Source organism: Culex pipiens, chromosome 3 (genome assembly GCF_016801865.2).
Source record: "Culex pipiens pallens isolate TS chromosome 3, TS_CPP_V2, whole genome shotgun sequence".
Classification (NCBI taxonomy): Eukaryota; Metazoa; Arthropoda; class Insecta; order Diptera; family Culicidae; genus Culex; species Culex pipiens.
In genome coordinates, this window is record NC_068939.1 from 73,943,865 (window position 1) to 73,965,314 (window position 21,450).

General features: G+C 34.9%; 1 protein-coding gene across 2 annotated transcripts in view; it reads left to right on the forward strand.

Annotated features, from left to right (window-relative positions):
• Positions 1-21,450, forward strand: part of LOC120422430 (midnolin homolog) — a 330,394-nt gene that overhangs the window by 26,590 nt on the left and 282,354 nt on the right. The window lies entirely within an intron of this gene.

Genomic DNA, 21,450 nt, shown 5'->3' on the forward strand with positions numbered 1-21,450 from the left:
GGCGATCGCCGTGGAAGGCCTTGTGCGAGGGGTAGAATTCGTAATTGGATCATCATGAAAATCAGCTGCTGCTGCCACCATGGTTTGGTGTGTGATTTTCCATTTTTCGAGACCCAATCAGGAAGAAATCGCGCGAAGCTGTCAGTCAAATGGTGTAATTTATGAGTTTGTTTTTGAGAATGTGACCGATTAAGAGGTGACGGTTGAATGGAGGAATAAATAATGGGGGTTTTTAAGTGGGATTTTTTTTTGTGATTTTTTGCTATCTAATTGTTAATATTGTTTAATTGCCTTTTTCAATCAGATCGTGTTTTGATTAACGGGGAAGCGATAAATTTAACTGTTCCGGTTTCATTAAAAAAATATGTATCCTTGTTTGGGGCGAATCGAGATAACTGTTATAATCATGTTTTTGATATATTTTTTAATTTTATCGGTTTTGAATAGATCAGAATCAGAACGGTAAAATGTGAACATCGATTTCAAGATTTAAGGAAATGGGTCAATTTGCTTATGTTAAATTATGCCTGAAATTTTGTCTTTAATAAATTGCGTTATAATTTAACCTCTTTTTCGTGATAGACCGATCACGTTTTTTACCTTCAAGAATAATTAATGATCATCCATTTTTTTTTCAAATAAAAGCTCGTAAAGTTTAAAATTACTTCTCTTATTAGTTTTCTTTCTTCTGCATTCCAAAAAAAACTAACTTTTCCACTTTTTCTCTTAGTTTCGTTTTTTTTTTAAAGATTTTTCAAGGTTGACCAAACCTTTGTTTACTGAGATATAGCCTTGCCAAAAGATATAAATACGTATTCAATTTTCAATCGATGATATCTTGGAAACTATTGATCCGATTTATTTTTCATATATTTATATTATATATTATATTTCATAATGGCTTACAAATTATTTGGGCCTTTCCAAATATAAGTCGTGATTTGAAAAATCTGAAAATAATTGTTCAATGGGTAGCCAGAATTTCGGTCCGAATGGGTTTTTTTTTTTTTTTTACGTTTTTTTAAATTTTAACCTGAAATTTTCTTTCCAAAAACTAATTTGGCGGAAAATAGAACTTCTGTCACGTTATACCCTTTTGCTGAAAAGTTGACATTCTTTGTCCACCAAAACACTAAAAAAATTAAAAAAATGTAGGCGATCGAGTTTAGGGTAAAAAGTTGATTAAAAAAAACTGAGTATTTTTCCGTGTACCCAAAAGTTCTTATCAAAACCTACAATTTTGCTGAATACACATATAAAAAAATGATGGTTATATTAAATCTGGGAATGGTGACAGATCAGGAACATTTTACACATTATTTAGGAAAAATTTCTCAAAAAATAGGTAATATTCAACCAGCCACATTTTCCTCATTCCAAAATTCAACTTTTTGTTTACTGTGTACACATTTTCGAATATTTAAGTAGCATTTTTTTTTATCTTCAAATGTAAACAGATATTAGAAAAATTTAGTAATATTGCCTCTAAAAATGTGTGAATTCAATTATTTTTATGTGAGCAGTTCTCTAAAAATTTCGCAAAACAAAATCTATGTTTCATTTTTTTTTATGAAACTTTGTTCTTAGGTCGAAATAAGCCAATTTGCATCTTTTTTTTTCTCCATTCAAGTCTCCAAACAAGTTTGGGAGCTGTTCATAGTAAAATGCTACTTAAATATTCGAAAATTTAAGTACATTAAACAATGAACAGCTCCCAAATTTGTTTGGAGACTTGAATGGAGAAAAAAAAAGATGCAAATTGGCTTATTTCGACCTAAGGAATCGATGGACAAAGTTTCATAAAAAAATGAAACATAGATTTTGTTTTGCGAAATTTTTAGAGAACTGCTCACATAAAAATAATTGAATTCACACATCTTTAGAGGCAATATTGCTAAATTTTTCTAATATCTGTTAACATTTCCAGATGAAATATCACCATATTATTAAATGTTTATGTGTTTTCTTTTCAAATTTTATGTTCATTACGTACACAGAAAACAGGTGATATTACAACTGGGAATGGTGTAATATTACCAATGAAATTGTGATAAATCAGTGGTTTTCAACCACTAACTAATTGGTATTATTGCACAAATGTCATAAATTTGGCATTAATCTTTGCACAAAGATAAACAATTTTCACAACAATATTTTTTTCCTTCACTCGCAGCAATTCACAAATACCTTTGAAGCATTTTCAAAACGATTTTGCATTTTCTGCTTATATTTAATGGAATGCAAAACCTCACGAAAAACATTTGTTCAATAACTTTTTTCTAAATGTTCCTGTATGTAGCGAATGCAAACACTCATAGTTTTATTTTTGTATCAATCATAGACAGAAATCTTGACTGATATATGTTTTTTGAAGTAAAAAATCATAAAAAAGTCAATTCACTTTTACAAAAATAAATATTTAAAACTGTAATTGAATTTTGCCCAAAATATACAAAAACTCCCAGAAATTACTGTAGATAATGTTCTGAAAAACTCGAATCATCGCAAAACCTTACAAATTTTTTTTTCAAAAGCTGTCCAGTTTGACCCTTTCATGATGGTTCATATTTGACCCAAAAATCTCTTTTTTCTCAAAACTAGCCTATAATTTCCGTATAGTCTTAGCATTCTTTTTCCCATCAACTAAAAAACTTATTTAAAAATAAAAAATCAGGCCTGAAAGGGTTAAAACAAATTTAATTTAATTTTCATAAAATTACCTAACAAAAACTTAAAAAAAAAATTTCTTTAAATTTCAAAAATGCTCATTTCAATTAATATTAATACTAGTTTGAATTTGATAAAAATAAGCACAGATCATTTCTGAAAAAAGTGAAAACTATAACAAAAAAAATTCTTAAAAATAAAATCACAGAAATTAATTCAAGAAAGCTCCTTTTTTCAAATATTGCTCTTTTTTGAAAGAATGAAAATACTAACAAAAATAATAAAATGTTTTCTTTTAAAAAGACTAAAAAAAACTCGAAAAAATATATCGAAAAAACTTTTTTATTTTGTGCAATTGTTCAGCACAATTTTACGGAATTTTCCATTTTTTTCGATAAACTTTTTTGAATTTAAGCTTTTGTCAGCTATGTTTTTAAAACACCCATAAAGATGAAATCTAAGGAAATAAAAATTGTTGCTGTTCTTGTCGAAGAAACTCACATATATATTCAAATATATTGTGGGCTTGTGAGGTTCAAAAAAAGTACAGATGAGACACTGTGATAGATCTTGTGTCAAAAAAGTGTAATTTTACATCAGGAACAACTGAAATTTTTAATCAGTTTCTGATGAATTTTACATTTTTACAATTTTTTAGGTAAAATTACTCAAAAAAGAGAAGTGTTGTGATGTGATGATTGAAAAAGTGTCATTATGTCCAATTATATAAAATATCCAAAAAACTGTCTACGTGGTTTAAGGATGACCCCCATTAAAAGTAAGAGTTACTTCCGGATTTGAATGCTTTCAACTCAAGATTATCTAAAATAAAGACTAACATTTTCTATATATTTCAAAGCATTGGTGTGTTATTGATATTTTTTGTTTGAATATACTACTCGAATTCGATTTATTTGAAGTGGTTGCATTTGATCATAAAAATAAGGAAATATTTGTTAAGAACAAAAAGATTTTTTTTCCAAATTCGATTGCCAAATTTTCTTTGAAGATCTTCGGATAATCAAACTTCGGATTGTAATTATTTGTTTCAACTTTAAATAGGCTATTTGTTCTTCAATTTAAACGTTTCTTTAACTGATATTGTTTGAAAAGCAGTGAGCGTAAAAGCTCATAATTTTAATTTCAATTTATTCCCAATTTTCGTATTTTTTTTCCATATTGCAAAATTTTACCCTTCTGCCTTGCTGGGAAGACACAATCATGAAAAACTTCCTTGCAATTCTGCGACATCCGCTCCAGAGTGCAATTCAATATTTAAATTTTCTTGGCAAGAATTCTGCCTTTAAATTTGTAAACGCGTTGTATGTGCTCTGCTCTACAGTAAACTGCACGGACGAACGACGTTTCTTTACGTATCAATTTCAATGTGGAGCCGTAAAAATGTTTAATAAAAGAAAAGCAAGAGGCTGGGCCGGGCTGTCACGAGTGGTATTTATACGTTAAAGGACAGCAAGAACTGACACTATTCTGCACGGGAATAGGGTTGGAAACAGGAAAGGCAATCCTATTTTTTTGCTTGCTCAATTCTGGTTGTAAGGATAGAACAGGACGAGAGACAGGTTCTGGTGTAATGTAACGCTGCTGCAAAAGTGATTTCTGTGCAATGAATTTCAATTGCTTTCAAGGATGGTTGGATGGTTATCGATTGAGGATGCATTAAGAATCATTTCAGTATTTTAAGTTGAAGAAGATTTTTATGGTTAGAACTATTGGAGATCGTGAGTTTATTCAATTTTTATTCAAAAATTGTGATGTCCTTACGGAACTGAACAATACCCAACTTTTTAATTCCATTTAGGACAGACATCGCATTAATTTAGCTTCTGTTTGCATATCATCTTCCAACATTGTTCCAAATCCCCAACAGAGTACATATTGTCATGAATTTCTAATATTTTCATAACTATAGCATACGAACTCTAAGAATCTGATTCCACAGTCACAACCATAACATTAATTACCACCACACAGACCTTCTTCCGGCAGTCCACTTCTAGACTTCCAGCACCCACCCAGTGAGACAGTAGCAGCCGTTAAGCTACCTACCAGTAGTCTGGTGAACCTCAAAGCCCGGTCTTCCAAACGGAAACGGAGAGCGTCTGCAATGCGCAATATCTCGTTATAAATTCCGTGCATGTCTTCCAGAGATCCAGAGAGAGAGGGAAGGCCGGCCCAAACTCTTTCAATTTCTTGACTCCACACCTCGTTAGTTCTTCGCCAATGTCTCGAAACTTGTTCCGACGATAAAGACGTCGCAATCAGCCAAATCGATGAATCGCACAGATTGTATTTATCTTGAAGAAGTTCGAACTCCCCCGACTAAGAAGGAAAAGTTTATCAGCTCGAAGCTGCCAGAGTGATTGAGTCGGGTAATTACGCGGCCTGTCACCAAGTTTTCTACCTTGAATCCAATTAGAGTGCACGGCTGTGCAGTTATGCAAAGCGTCCTGGGCTGAGTTCGCTGAACAAATCCCGAGCTAATCCCGCAACAAAGCAAAGCTCGAGGTCGTCACGCGGATTTGGACAAATCACGTCGCGACCTGGCTTCCGTCGAGGTGAGGTATTCGCGTGTCCTGCTGATCCCCACCTCGAGGAACTTTTTGCGTGGCGGTGACGACTGTTGACGCGACGTGATGTGACAGGTTAATTGCGCGGGTTTTGTCGGGTTGGGAGTTCCAGGAATAAAGTTTGAATATTTTTGACGTTCTGGTTCTTTGAAACCAGAACGCGAGCGTGCCCGAGGGGGTTAGTAATGCAGAGTATTGCGTGCGGGAGAGGGCGTTGAACTGTACAAATTGAGGTGTTACTTGAGCCAAGTGGAAGTTACTCCCTGTTGCCATGTGAATGTTTTTTTGTTGGAACGCGAAAACGGTATTTGTTTGTTGATATTATTGGGACTTTGATCTCTGTCTTATTTTCTTTAGCGCTAATAGATCAGTTCAATTTCTGTGTCAATATGGCTCTAAAAAGCCTCAATCGAACAACTTCAATAAAATCTCTACTTACTAGTTTTCTTCTCCTATGCTCTCTCCAACCCCCAATTCCAAGTGACTCGATACCTAAACCCAGACTTGCCCCTCAGTATGGTAAGGTACCGCCGGACAGTTTTCCATATGGCGTAAGAGATTGGATTGATTGTCGTGGCGGCCGTGTGTTGATGACGAACGTCAACGCTGCTGGCGCAGAGCAGAACAAGCAGCACCGTTTTCATCGTCGCTTGGTTGGGGGGAGATAGGCCAACCAGCAAGCACACAAACACCGGTTTTTCGGTTCCATTTCCGCATGCATAAGAAAAGCCCTCCAGCAGAGGCGCCTCCGTTAAGGACACAGTGAAAATTGCAGATCAAAATTACTATTTTTTTCTTTGAAAATTTGGAAGAAGTTGTAACATTTCCTACCAATTCTTGAAACAATATCAAGATTTTTCACAGTGTTCATAAGAAGGAGTTTGCCAGCTTGCTGGGTTTGTGCGGAGATAGCTAAATATGTTTAGTTGCGCCGCCGTATCAGCGACATGGTTGGCTGTTCGTAACAAACACAACCTGAACAAACCACCGTGGTTGACGTGCAGGTCGTCAGTGGCTTCCTTTGGATATTGTAGCTAGAGACAGAAGGCTAGTGCATCTTTTGTTGAGGTTCCTCTAGGAATTTCCCTAGGATTCCGTATATGTCAAAATTGAGCCCAAAAAGTGCCGGCTTGTTGGTCTACACTGTATTCTCTTTAATTTTGTAGAACAAAGCATCGCGGAATTTCTCACGGTTCATGAGCGAAGTTAATTGTAAGTGCTCGTTTGAAAACTTACCAATGAAATCGAGAATAACTCGCTTTTATGAGCGATGAACTCCAATGCATGTAAAAAGTCACAAACAGGAATAAGGGAGCAGGAAATAGGACGCGAATGTCAAGAAATTGAAGGAATTCGACGATAAACGGGGGAGAATTGAGCGAAAAGAGACCGGAAATGGTAATTTTTCTCTCAATTCTCTCTCGTTTTGCACAAACGATGAACGTTTTGACCGAACGATGATCATTTTGATTCGTGCGTGTTTGAAAAGATCTCAGTGAAAAAGATAATAGTTGTGTTGTTTTTTTTTCTTCGTTACCAACTTGTTTTACTTCTCGCGAGCTAGCCCGTTCGCGAACGGGGGAGAGAACGGGCAATCGGCGAGTTTCTCTCGGCAGCTCGGGACTCGCGGCGAGAACTCGAGAGAGACGATTTTTTTCTCGCGAGGGCGCGATAATGCCAACACTGGCGATTACTTCGTAAATATTTCTTTCAAAATCAATTAAAGTTCAGAACAAAATAACTTGTTTTACTTAATGCGATTTATTTTAAGATTAGGTTTAGCTGATTTCAAAAAATATTTAACTGCTCTTGTAATTTAACTCTTTCGATCAAGTATTTAATTACTCTTCCTTCGTTTCCCTTCTACTTTTTCTTTTAATTAATATTCTTTTTCAGGAAAAACCAAGGTAATTTGTAAAACTGCAATTGATATATATCTATATATTTTAAATATTTATCTGAACATAAATAACTACTATATAACACACATGAAACATGAAACTGGAGCGTTTGGTACGGTATGTCCACGCATCCTTCCTCCCCTGTAGATTCTGTGAAATGTGATCCGTTCTCAGAATCCTCTCTGCGGTAAACACAACGCAGTAGGGCTGGCCGCTTTCATTTTTGTAATACATTTTCGGGTGTTCTCGGTTGTACTGCAATTATTAATATTGACAAGAAAAGTGCTTGGGGCGTTATCTAATCACTTTCCATTTATAATTGACGTTACCTTTCATAAGGTAGAAATATGTAATTTATTTATTACCTATTTTTTCGTTTGTTTTTGAATTTTCTAAATATTTTTTAGATGACTAAAACAGGCATCTTTAGCCTTTAAGTTAAGTAGGATGGTGCTAAATCTGGTGCTGAAGCAATTATTTTTTGAAAAAAAAATATGATTTTTTCTAAAATATCGAACACAAATTTTAAGTATAATTTTTAGTATAATGCAAATCCAACTTGCAATGAAAATAACTGACATTTTTTTTCGAGTCATAGGAATTTGTTTAACATAATTTTTATTGCAATAGGGTACCCGCCGCGGCAAAATTTCTAAGAGATGCACAGAAAAAAAATCATTGTAATATTACATCTGGGAAGGGGTACATCTTTTATGTCAGAAAAAAGGTGTAATTTTACTTCTGGAAATGTGTAATATTACCACTTTTCAGGTGTAATGTCACTTTTTCAGTCTAAATTGAGGTAAAATTACATCAAAAAAGAGGTCATATTCAACCTTCCAAAATTACAGCTTCCAAATTTACATTATTTTTTTCTGTGTGGCGCTGTACGAGTAGTGGTAAGATGTACACTACTAGTTTTTTTTAGGTGCCTAGTGAGGTACAGTATCTTAAAGTTTAAATTTTGTTAAGGGTGCACAGCAACCAAGGAAGTTGATGTCTTCTTATTCCAAAATTGGCAAACTTACGGACCCAATCCTGCAACAATCCGATTGTAAAAATAGGAAAATTTTGTTGTAAATCGCTTAGTTGACAGTACTATACTGCCGCTCAAAGCAAGTCCGTCTCATATGTAATTTCGTCAATTTCGAGGTAATGATGCAGTTTGGTTCGAAATCATGTGAACTATCAGAAAAACCAATAAAATGCTGTAATTTATTCCAGAAAACCGAAGAAAATCAAATTTTCGTGAAATTCTAACACGTAGCCTTATGGGCGGGACAATTTTGATTCGCGTTTTTCTCGGCTTGATGTTTTTACATATGGGACGGACTAGATTAGAGCGGCAGTATTGGGGATGAATAAAAAATTGTATCGATAGTTCCCATAGTCGAAAATACTAAAACATCTGTAACAAAAATCTTGCTGCAAAAGCTATGGTTGATGTGCACCGTTAAACATGATTTTTTCAGAATCAACTAGTTTGAATTAATTTTTCAAATGACAATTCTCGGATTTTTATGGTTCAATTCTCAATGTTAACTTTATACCTTAATTATTTTTTTTGCTCTTTTTAAAAAAAAAAAATTAATTTTTTAAATCGAACCTAACATTTAAAAACGTACAAAACGAGTGTTTTAAGTCCTTTTGAAATGTTAGGCTTGATTTTGAAATGCCTCGCAAATTTAGATTGAAAAAAACTTGTACAATCGGTTGTAAACTATGAAGGATACAAAGAATAACGTTTATTTATGCATCTTTTGATTAAACAAGCTTTTTGCATATTTTGGATTTGGAGACCACAGATTGGAATAAGACGTGAAACTCAGGGAAAAAATATTTTCATAGATTCATTGAGAGGCATAACTGTAATGATGTTTGAAATTTGGCTTCCAATTTGTTTTTAAAAATATTTTGATTTTTTATGGAATTCCAATGTATGTACATCACCGAAAAAACTTTTTTTCTCAATTTTCGTCAATACTTCTAAATTTTGGAAACTTATGATTGCAAAACAACTGCACAGATGTGTACACAGAAAAAAAATCAATTCTCGTAATCGTGAATTATGTTCACGAATGTGAGAACCACGAAGGAATTTATTCATGAGTATGGTGCATTTGCACTATAAACGTGCATATATTCCTTCGTGGTTCTCGCATTCGTGAATTTAATTCACGATTTCGAGAATTGATTTTTTTTCTGTGTACACATCTTTCCGTGTAATGCATTTTAAAACACCTTTTTCATACAAATGTTGAAACCGTGGCCAGTAATTTCAATTTTTTGCTTCCAAGCATCAACAAACCATCAGCTACTCAAATCACTGCATTCCGACAAGTATCGTTGAAAATTGAAAACATTGCACCTCCCTGCATTGATTGATGATGGCGTCCAGCAGATAATTCCATGTAGATCGAAATTTGACACCACCGAGCGCGGTTACGCGGCGCGCACGCCTTGGCGACATGTTTTCGCTCTAGAAATTCCACCCAATAAAGCTTCGATGTGGCGTCTAGCAGATTAGACGACATGTTGATTTCCTGGTGAAAGATGCAGTGTGCAGCCCGCCGGCATATCTCAATAAATTCAATCTGGCTGCACTAAACTCCACATCGGCGAACATTTTGCTGACGTTGTGGGCTTCTGACGCAAATTCGAGCGAGATCGAAATTTCTCACAAAAAGCTTGAAATTCACTTTATTTTCAAAGAGACGTTTGCGAAAACAGCGCACAATGCCAACCTCTATTTGCTGGAAAATGTGCGATCACATCATGAGCGTTCGGTACAAACAAGTTGACAATCTGTCCGTCCTCGGTTCGTCGCCGCCGCGGAAAACCGCGAACGACAGTAATCCAATACATTTATTTGCGTCAGTCAATCAATCAGGAGGGGACCCATTTTGCTTCGGCTAGTTGGATTAAATTTACCGCCGCGTCCAACTTGGTCGTTTTTTCGTTCAGAGTGCCGGTTGAGCAGCCCTTACATGGGATGCAAATTGCTTCCCAGTTTCGAATTCGGTTGCCTTTCCAGGTTCAGGTTTCTCGGGTCTTAACAAGACGGGAGTACAAGACATGACTTTGGAAATGTGCACTTTTTGAGGCAGTATATCAATATAATTCAAAATATTTCTTCTTAAATAATTCTCAATCCAAATTTTAACTTTGAAGTATCCAAATTGTATTAATGAAAAGTTTTTTAATATGAAATTTATTCAATGCAAATTATTTCATTGTTTTTGTAAAAAAGAGCTTCAAAAACTCTGCAAAAAAGCTTTCCCCATCGTTAGTCGCATTATTTCGAAAACAAATAACTCAGGAAAATAGCCAGCTATCAGAAAACAATTTCCATCTATTATTTTCCTTAGTCATGAAGGAGAAAAAAACACACACACACACACACTCACGACCCATTACACGTTATGATGGCGAAGCAATAATCGCTCCAGTTGCTCTTCGAGGCAAAAATTTCAGCAAATAGTGCAGCAAAAAAATAGGCAACTTCCTGACCTAAACCATAGTCCTTCTTTTATGGCAACAGAATGCACTGAGCTTGGGATGACTTTCTTCTTGCTCGACCGGCAAAAGTTTGTGTGTTCGACAAGGAGAACAATGGGAAGAGGTCAAATGTTGCAATGTACTACTTTGTGCACCCTTAAAAATAAAATCTCCAAAAATTATTTGAAAAACTTATAAACAGATTTCTTTATGCTTAATTAATGTTTAAATTGCCTCTCATAAAATAATGTTGGCATTGTTCATAAATTTATTTTGAAAATTTCACCATACTCAAAAACTCACAAGCTCACAAACTCACACACTCACACACTCACAAACTCACACACTCACAAACTCTTAAATAAATAAACTCACAAACACACAATCTCACAAACTCCCTTACTCACAAATTAACAAACTCGTTTTGCTGCAGCAAATTTACTAAACTCACAAACGCACAAATTCAAAAACTCATATTCTTACAAACAAGTCATAGCAAATATATACTCACAAACTAATACACCCCAAATTTCAGAAATTCGCAAACTTACAAACTCACAAACTTACAAACTCATATACTCACTATCTCACAAACTCATAAGCAGCAAATTCACATACTCAGAAACTCATAAACTCACAAACACACAATCTCACAAATTACAATTTCACAAACGCACAAACTCATACACTCTCAAGGTTAGAAACTCTACTCACAAACTCACAGACTCACTGACTTACAAACTAACAAACTAACAATCTCACAATTAGACAATCTCCCAAACTCACAAACTCACAATTCGCAAACCCACAAACTTATAAACTTAGAAACTCACTAACTCACAAGCTCAGAATCTCTTTATGAACTCGCAAACTCACAAACTTAAACACTCACAAACTTTAAAACTCACAAACTTATAAACTCACAAACTCACAATATCACAAATTCACAAACTCACAAACCCACAAACTTAGAAACTCATAAATTCACAAGCTCAGAAACTCTTTATGAACTCGCAAACTCACAAACTTAAACACTCACAAATTTATAAACTCACAATATTAAAATTCACAAACTCACAAACCCACAAACTTAGAAACTCACAAATTCACAAGCTCAGAAACTGAAATTTAATAAAGCTCAGAAACTTAGAAATTTATAAACTCACAAATTTAAAAACTAACAAACTCAAAGTTTAGAAAATCAGTTACTCACAATTTTATAAAGTCGCAATCTGATAAACTCACTAACTCAGAAACTCATATGCTCAGAAACTCAGAAATTTATAAACTCACAAATTCAGAAACTCACAAACTCTCAATTTCACAATTTCACAATTTCACATTTTCACAATTTCACAAATTCACAAACTCTGAAACTCACAAGCTCAGAAACTCAGAAATTTATAAACTCACAAATTCAGAAACTCACAAACTTAGAAACACAGGAATTCATAAACTCACCAATTATCAAACTCACAAACTCACAAATTCACAAATTCAAAAATTCACAAACTCACGAGCTTATAAACTCAGAAACTCACTTTCCCACAGAAACTCTTTATGAACTCACCAATTCAGAAACTAATAAACTCACAAACTTATAAACTCACAAACTCATAAACTCACAATTTCACAAATTCACAAACTCACATAACCACGAACTCATAACCACGAACTCAAGAAATTTATAAAATCACAAATTCAGAAACTAACAAATTCACAAACTTTTAAACTCTGACACTCACAAGCTCAGAAACTCAGAAATTTATAAACTCACAAATTGGGAAACTCACAAACTCACAGTTCAGAAACTCAGATACTGACAATTTTATAAACCCGCAATCTGATAAACTTACAAACTCAGAATTTTTTAAACTCACAAGCTTTCAATTTCACAAACTTATAAGCTTACAAACTCACATGCTCAAAAACTTAGAAATTAATAAACTCACAAATTGAGACACTCACAAACTCACCAATTCACAAATTTAAAAACTGACAAATAAATACAAATAAATTTGAATACCTGAAATTCTGATGTTATTAAATATTTTGTAACTTTTTATGTGTGGATAAATTTGATTCATTTAAGGCAAAGTTTCCGGTTGATTAACAAGCGGTTTTATGAAAAAAATAATAGCTTTCTCACCAAAGCCATTTCAAATTCTTACACGCCTTCCTCGATCCCCAAACGTCCTTCTCTCTCTGGTCGTCTTGCCAGCAAAGTTCGAAAACTATTCGAGCGATGTTATGGTCTCATCACAGCCAAGGATGAGCATTTTTTTCCCGCTCTCCGCTCCGCTCCTCGTGTCCTTTCGTATCGCATCGTTTCCGGATGAGCACGCTGCCAGGACCGCAGACAGGCCCCCGGAGTGGTGCAACCGGCGGAAGTTCTTCCTCTGTGTGTGTGCACGGCGAGAAAAAGTTGGCCAACTTTTTGGGGTAATAAAATGTACTGTAATTTTTTGTGTGGGAAAATTTTATGATTTTTTTTTTGTGGAAACTCTGACCGGTTCGAACAATGGCAGTGCAAGGATTACAATTTCCTGGTGGCCTCGAGAATTCAAGAAAACTGGACGCCGTGTCTCTCTTGGTTGCCAGGGAAGGTTGTGCCAGTGTTGATATGCCTTACAGCTCCGGATAATAAACTTGGCATTTCTGGGCGGTGGGTTGAGAATTTTCTCTGCTGGAAATGGTTTGCTCGTGCCGGCCCTTTGCAAACTGTGTGCAAGTGTCAAACTGTCGGCAAGTGCTATAGTTTGCAGACGTAGCTAGAAGCAGCTGTCAGAAGAGAGTGTTGACTTTTCACTTCTCTTTAGTTTGGTGAAAAAAAGGTAGAAAGACAATTGTCTGTCTGTCTTTTCTTTATCAATTTTAAAGCAAATTGTCTTTTGCAAGCAGAACATAACCAAACTTTTCGGGCACCATCAGCAAACGTCAAATCAATACAAATTGCTGCCGGATTTTGAATGGTTTGACGTTTGCGGAGGGTACCAAAAAAAGGTAAACAAATCACTTTGTGCATCAGGCAGCACATTATTTTTGGCACAGAATGTTAGCCTTTCACTATTTCACCAACACATCTTTACCAGTGGGATAAGAAAGAGTGTGATAGCGTTCTGCCTTTTAAATACCTTCAAGCTAATGTGGTTTAGAGGTAAAGAGATGGGTGTTCGTGCAAAGCACTTTGGTTGGAATCCCGGTTGAGGCAAGATTTTTTTTTGTGATCAGATCATATTATGCTCACACCACACAAATATAATTGTATGTTTCATAGGTACTGTCATTTTTTCTGTTCTGAGATCGTAGAATGTGCCACGTGCCATTCCACCTTTTACGGAAACTCAGAAATCGCTTAACCTCACAAAAGACGTTAAGCAGCGATAACCTAAGGAAGTCTTCTCCCCATTCCACCTTTTCCATTCACCAGATTTATCTTTGATTGGTAATGCTTGCATTTTAATTGAAGCCCCGCTGATTGATCACCAGTGAAAACACACACACAGGGACACATGTCGCTTGTCGAACATGACGGGCTTGACGCGGATACGTGGTTGATGTTGTCCCATTGAGACAGAGCTTGTCTTGTTTTGTGCTATTGCGGCAAAGTGTGGAAGATTATGTTTATGCAATATGTTGGTTAAGTGTTTTGCAATGAGATCCTAATTTATTTTCTTTCTTTCTCTCGTTTTTGTTTCAGGTATGTTACAACATTTGATGTTATCGAGTTGAACAAGGTGACAACTTCTAGAAGTGAGCTGAATTTCAATTAGAGATTGTTAGGTTATGTTACAAAATCATGTGCGAATAATGTTTCCGACGACCTTTCCCAGTATCTCTACAGTTCTTTCTCACTCGTGTAATGAGAATCTGCGTACATAACCTCACAATCATACAAGCATAAAATATATGTACACACATTTGTATTCATACAAATACACTCTGAAAGGAGTTTGCTGCAACTTGCATTCACTGCAAACTCATTACCAAAGCAGCGGCAACGCAGTCATGGCCCACGTCCATGATGATGCGATTTAATTGAGCATTATTACATGCTCTGGTGAATTTTATGTTGAATCCGCACCTAAATGTTCCTGCCAAGCACCACAAACTATATCGCTGGGGACTTGGATGGAATTGGCCCGGAGTGCTTACGGTTGTACCCAAACCGACACCACCGCAAACAGGTTGACTTTAGTTTTGAGCACTACTGTTCGACATGGTCATATCAAAAGCATGGAATAACATTTCAGAATGGTTTTAGATTACTCAAATTCGTCAAATTGAAACTAAATAACTTTGTCAGTCGTCAAAAATTAATTTAAAGGTATTTCGTCATCAGCTCCTCTAGAGCCACAAACAAACAACGAAGATCACAACAACAAACCTTTCTGAAGTGTTACTCCCAACGCAGACAGACACATATGTGGCCGAAAAAGTCAACGCTCACGACTAGTGAGTGTGTGTTCTATGGAGGAAAAACGGAAAACCACAACTAAATTGGTGTTTGAGCGTGAGTATGTGTGGAAAAACGGTAGTATCATTCGCCAGAGTTAAATGTGGCGTAGTTTTTGTTCCAAAACCGGTGACTCGGTTATGGTTAAAATGTAAATAAAGTGCTGCTATCAAAATTGCATTGGGTGCATGTGTGGTCACTCGGGGAGCTCGGATTCCATTTTAGTTCCATTTTAGAGTAAAAAAAAAAATCAGAACAATATCGGACAAATGGCTTATGGTGACGGAATTGAGAGGGCTCGGACCATGCAGTATGAATGTGTCAAAATGACCACAACGCGTTCGGTTGACTCGTCGTAATTCTCGTACGTGCCACGAGAGCTATTGCTGGGAAAAGAGTGTTTGCTGCGGTGGTAGAATGTGACTGTGTCTGATTTGAGAGGGCATATTGAGGCTTTATTACGGTGATATTAATGAAAAGGGATGTTTGAATTTATACTATTTTGCGCGTAGAAGGATATTAAAAAAATGTTTTTTATGATTGATTTCATTGTTTTTTGCAATCCTTATTATTACTTTAAAATTATTATTGAAAAAAAACTTAACTTCAACAAAGAACTAAATACTTATTTTGCATAAATTGAAGATTTTTCAAAAACTTTTTGTACTCGTACAAAGTGAAAATTAACCTTTCGGTTGGTAGAAAAATATGAACAATTTAAACCCAATTTTTGGTCCCAATTATCGAATATTTCACACACATTTAAAATTTATATTTTTTACCTTATATTTAATTGACTTAATATAAGTATTCCAGTTTTAAGCTTTCTATACTTCTATCCCCTTTCTCTTGCAATTTTAGTAAGTTTTTTCCTATTTTTTTCTTACTCTTGGTAACTCCTTATTTTTTTAAGCTAAAAGCAATAATTGTTCCAATATGGATTATGACGTAACACACAGCTAAAAGGAACTCCCGAACTCTTTTATGTATTCTAAAAGAACTTATTGTATCTTGATTATTCACCAATAAAACCGAATTGAAAATTGAAATTAATTTTTATATAAATGTTGTAAATGTAACTGACTTTTCATTGTATTTTTGGATTTGGATGAAACTTTGTCCCTTTGTCAAAAGAAGTAATTTTGGATCATTAGTTTTTCGAGTTTTTCCATAGAATTTTTGGGGCTGATCAAATGGGTATGTAAATGTGTGAAATTCTGTATCTTGAGAAGAGATTTTATGATCAATGGTTTATGGCAGGGGTGCCCAACCTTTTGGCCCTGCGGGCCAGATCAGATTTTTCTGAAGTAGTGGCGGGCCGAAACTAATATTTGATTAAATTTTAAAAAGTAAAAACATTTTTAATTTTTTTATTATTAGGTTCTTTCGAAGTAAATAAATAAAAGAACTATTGTGGCAAATAAGATTCATATATCAAAGATCCCTGATTTTTTTAAGTTTTATTTCCTCAACATTAGAATAAAAAAATCAATCAGACATGATAAAATTTATTCAAACGAAATTTGGATTCGAGTATCCTTACAAAAAAAAAAAAAACACTTTTTGTGTTGTTGTCAAGTTGTTGTGCACAATCATTCAAATATTTTAAAAAATATTTTAAAATGATTCTAAACACACACAAAATTTAAAAAGAGTTTAAAATATGAAATAAATCAATGTCAATCCGTTATTCTTCGAAAGTTTATGAACAAATAAATTCTTTGCTCCTCATTTTGAGACATTTTTTATATATTTCAAAATGCTTGCAGCGATCTATTTTCAGTAGCTTTTTTAAAAAAAACTTTATCACTGAAAAGTTACAAAAATACATCAGTTTTTGTTGAGATTTTGCTTACTTATTTATTAAAAAAAATAGAAAATAAAAAAAACTTCGATTTGAAGTAAACACAGTTAAATCTGTAAGAAATATAAATTTAATGTCTTTCTGTACAGTTTTAGACAAAAATCCAAGTTCAGTTGAAAAATATCAATAAAAAAATATAAGAATTAAATAAATTCAAACATGAAAAATGTTGTTATCATATGTTGAAATTTGATCTCCAGCTTATTTCGATTAATTCAGATAATCAATTTATTTATTTATTATTTCATGAACAGCCTTAAGAGTCGGTCATAGAACTATTTTGAAAAACCGTCGCGGGCCGGATGAAATGGCTTCACGGGCCGGATCCGGCCCGCGGGCTGGACGTTGGGCAGGCCTGGTTTATGGTATCTTTGGCAAAGCTTATCGGAAAAAATAGTTAATGCACGGAAAAATAAATTTCCGATATTTTTTTTATTTTACTTATTATTACTAAAAACTAAGTTCCCAAGAAAATCATTAAAAATAATTCTTTGAAGCAAAATCAAATTTGCAATCGAAAAGTATATAACCTTTTTGCCTTCCTCACTGAGGTAAGGCTATAATCCTGCTCTAAAAATGAACTTTTTATTAAAAGCTCAAAGACCCACCTTCATGTATACATATCGACTCAGAATCGAAAACTGAACAAATGTCTGTGTGTGTGTATGTGTGTGTGTATGTGTGTGTGTATGTGTGTGTGTATGTGTGTGTATGTATGTATGTGACCAAAATTCTCACTGAGTTTTCTCAGCACTGGCTGATCCGATTTTGACCAAACCAGTTGCATTCGACTTGGTTTAGGGTCCCATACATCGCTATTGAATTGTTTGAAGTTTCGATAACTAGTTCAAAAGTTATGTATAAAAATGTGTTTTCACATATATCCGGATCTCATTTATATGCATGTAAACGATGTCCGGATCCATCATCCGACACATCGTTGGTTAGGTATTTGAAAGACCTTTCCAACGAGTCCACAACATTGAAGATCTGGCAACCCTGTCTCGAGTTATGACCACTTAAGTGATATTTATGTACAATTTTGAAGCCGGATCTCACTTAAATGTATGTAAACGCTGTCCGGATCCATCATACGACCCATCGTTGGTTAGATTATTGAGAGACCTTTCCAACGAGTCCATAACATTGAAGATCTGGCAACCCTGTCTCGAGTTATGACCACATAAGTGATATTTCTGTACTTTTTTGAAGCCGGATCTCACTTAAAAGTATGTAAACGATGTCCGGATCCATCATCCGACCCATCGTTGGTTAGATTATTGAGAGACCTTTCCAACGAGTCCATAACATTGAAGATCTGGCAACCCTGTCCTGATTTATGACAACATAAGTTATATTTATGTACTTTTTTGAAGCCGGATCTCACTTAATTGTATGTAAACGATGTCCGGATCCATCATCCGACCCATCGTTGGTTAGGTTATTAAGAGACCTTTCCAACGAGTCCACAACATTGAAGATCCGGCAACCCTGTCTCGAGTTATGACCACATAAGTGATATTTCTGTACTTTTTTGAAGCCGGATCTCACTTAATTGTATGTAAACGATGTCCAGATCCATCATCCGACCCATCGTTGGTTAGGTTATTGAGAGACCTTTCCAACGAGTCCACAACTTTGAAGATCTGGCAACCCTGTCTCGAGTTATGACAACATAAGTTATATTTATGTACTTTTTTGAAGCCGGATCTCACTTAATTGTATGTAAACGATGTCCGGATCCATCAACCAACCCATCGTTGGTAATGTAATCAAAAGAACTTTCCAACGATTCCAAAACATTGAAGAACTAGCAACCCTGTATCGAGTTATTACCACTTAAGTTATATCTGTGTACTTATTTTTCTGGATCTAAAAAAATAGCTGAAGTATGTGTCCAAACCTCTCATATTACCCATTGTTGGTAAAAAGTGAGGAAGGCATCAACCACATAGGTGGATTAAGTTAGTTTTTTAAATAAAATGTACCATTTGAAGTTATAGTAGAAGTCCTTGTAGATAAAATGGAAGACACTAGTGGTTGGTACTAGCAATGGTGGCCGACAGCTATAAAGTCAACTTCGTTTTCATTTGAAGTTATATCTACTTTCAGTTTAATTTTTAGATTTTTTCTCGGTTTTTGGCATTTCCTACAATTTTTGATTCGATTCGATGAAAAATTGATTATTAATGAGTGTTACCTAGTTAGCCTGTAATTTCCAACTGACGATATCTCGGAAACTATTGATCCGATTTTCAATGTTAAAAAATGTTCAATAAAACTATTTCGAATTTGATTGCAAATTTCTTCACAACATGATTTTTTTAAATTGTTTTTCCAGGTTTACGATATTTTCCAAAAACAAGATAAAAAAAAATCATATCTCCTAAAACAGATTTTGTACCATCACTTACTATTGCTCAGGAGATATATTTAGTCTTCTAAAACATAAAAAAAATCTAAAATAAAAAATACGTATTTTGGGAACTAAATTTCTAGTGATAAATAGTTTATTAAAATTTCGGATTTTTTTCCGTATAACCTATTTTTTAAAATCGAACCAATAGTTTCCGTGAGAAATATTGTCATTGGAAATTGAGGGCATATTAGGTGACCTTGAGAACAAATCTTTAGGATTTTTCTCAGCAATTCATAAATTGATTTGTTATTGTTTGTAGGAATAGTTTTATTTCAGAAAATATTTTTGAAGTTTTTTTTTAAAGTTACAGCTTAAAAATGTCTTTAACTTTCTAACGATGCACTTTACCCAAAAATTTGAAAGTCATGTTCAATTGCGAATTTGACTGAGCATCTAAAAATTAACTTTAAAACCATTTGATTGACATCTTAAAAAAATCTTTTTTTCCGAAAAATATAAATCTGGAACCACATTCCTAAACTATCGCAAAAGAAAAATGCTTCTTTTGGAATTTTAATTTTTAGCTAAATATGAAAATCGAGATTTTTTCGTGTGCCTTCTTGAAAAGTCCAAACCTACAGCATTGCCGATGACAGCAAATTGATAAACAAATCTTTTTTAAATAAAATACAGCTTTTAGATTAATCACATGTCTATTTCGTATTGTTAAACTTGTGATGTAAAATACCATTTTTTACCAGGGATTGCATAGGCAAAGTTTCATTTAATTTAAAAAATACAGAGAAAAGCGGAAAGCGGAAACGCATAATTGAACCATTTTCATTTGTCAAATATTGTGTTCAATCTTCATGCTTTAGCTTTGAATTAGAAAAAGTAGTTTTTTGTAAGTTTTTTGGGTCGGATTAAACTATTTGATCATCCCCAACTTTTATCGTGATTTGAAACATAAGCTCTGTGGCTCGAAAACCCATAACGACAGGCAAACCAGAGAGGAAGCCAACCCGGCTGGCCGTTTCGTTTTCATTCAATTCTGTAATTTATATTCTGTTCTCGACTCACATACATACAATTTCGAACGTTTTTCTCTGCAGCAGCAAACAACTCTGCAGTAAGTAACTCTAACGATGTTTTTTTTTTTATTTTGAAAATTTGGAGATAGTGGGTGAGGTTTTTTGTCTGCTGTTGAGGACTCGTCCAGTCATGTTCCGTTGGACATCTTCACGATGTCGATTGATGGTAGATTAATCGTTATCACGTTATCAATCACGTGTTGCTACTCTTAGGGGTTGACTGAACTACGACACGTGTTCTTGGGTTTTGGATATCTTAATTTTTTTTAATAAAGTCGAAATTTTCGGCAAAGTCAGACTCTCCGTTAAAGTGATGCAAAGCTATAAATTGTTCTCAACTTTGATTGCGGCAGCGATGAGCGGCGACTGCAATAAAGATGGAAACTATCACTCCATCATCACCGCCACCATCATCTTTCGTGATGGTGGCAATATATGTGGTCTGAGTCGTCGTCTAGCAGTTTCTACAACTATTTTCGGTAGGAGAAAGGCAACAGCCCCAACTTGAGGAAGCTGTGATCTTTGCCAGAAAACCGTGAATAATGGTTTGCATGCGGTGCTGAAATTGAAACCCGCACTTGATTCGGATGGCTTGTTTGAGAAAAGGGAGAAGGGGGTCACAGACGTACCCGATTAGACCCAAGTCAAGTGCGGTCAATTGTCTGGAATCCTTCTGGAATGATGATCCATTTTCTTGTGCGGAGAAAATTCCTTGGAAATACATTGGATTCCAAAGTAAGCAAGCGCTTCCGAGATCCAGGAATAACAAACATTCCAGCGTTAAGAGATGGGCTGATATCGCTCCTTCACGAGGTAATTTGCACACTGTAATGTGCATCATCTTGGGTGGGGTTATGCAAGCACTCCACCTGCACTTGATCCGTCTGTGTGAGTGGTTAGGGCCTGGATTTGCTTATAATTTCATATGCATTTTACACCAAACGACCATCTTCATTACGAATAGTGCAATGCAAATGTGATTCGCTGGATTAGGGTGATCTGGAACAATTTTATAGTCCGCTAATT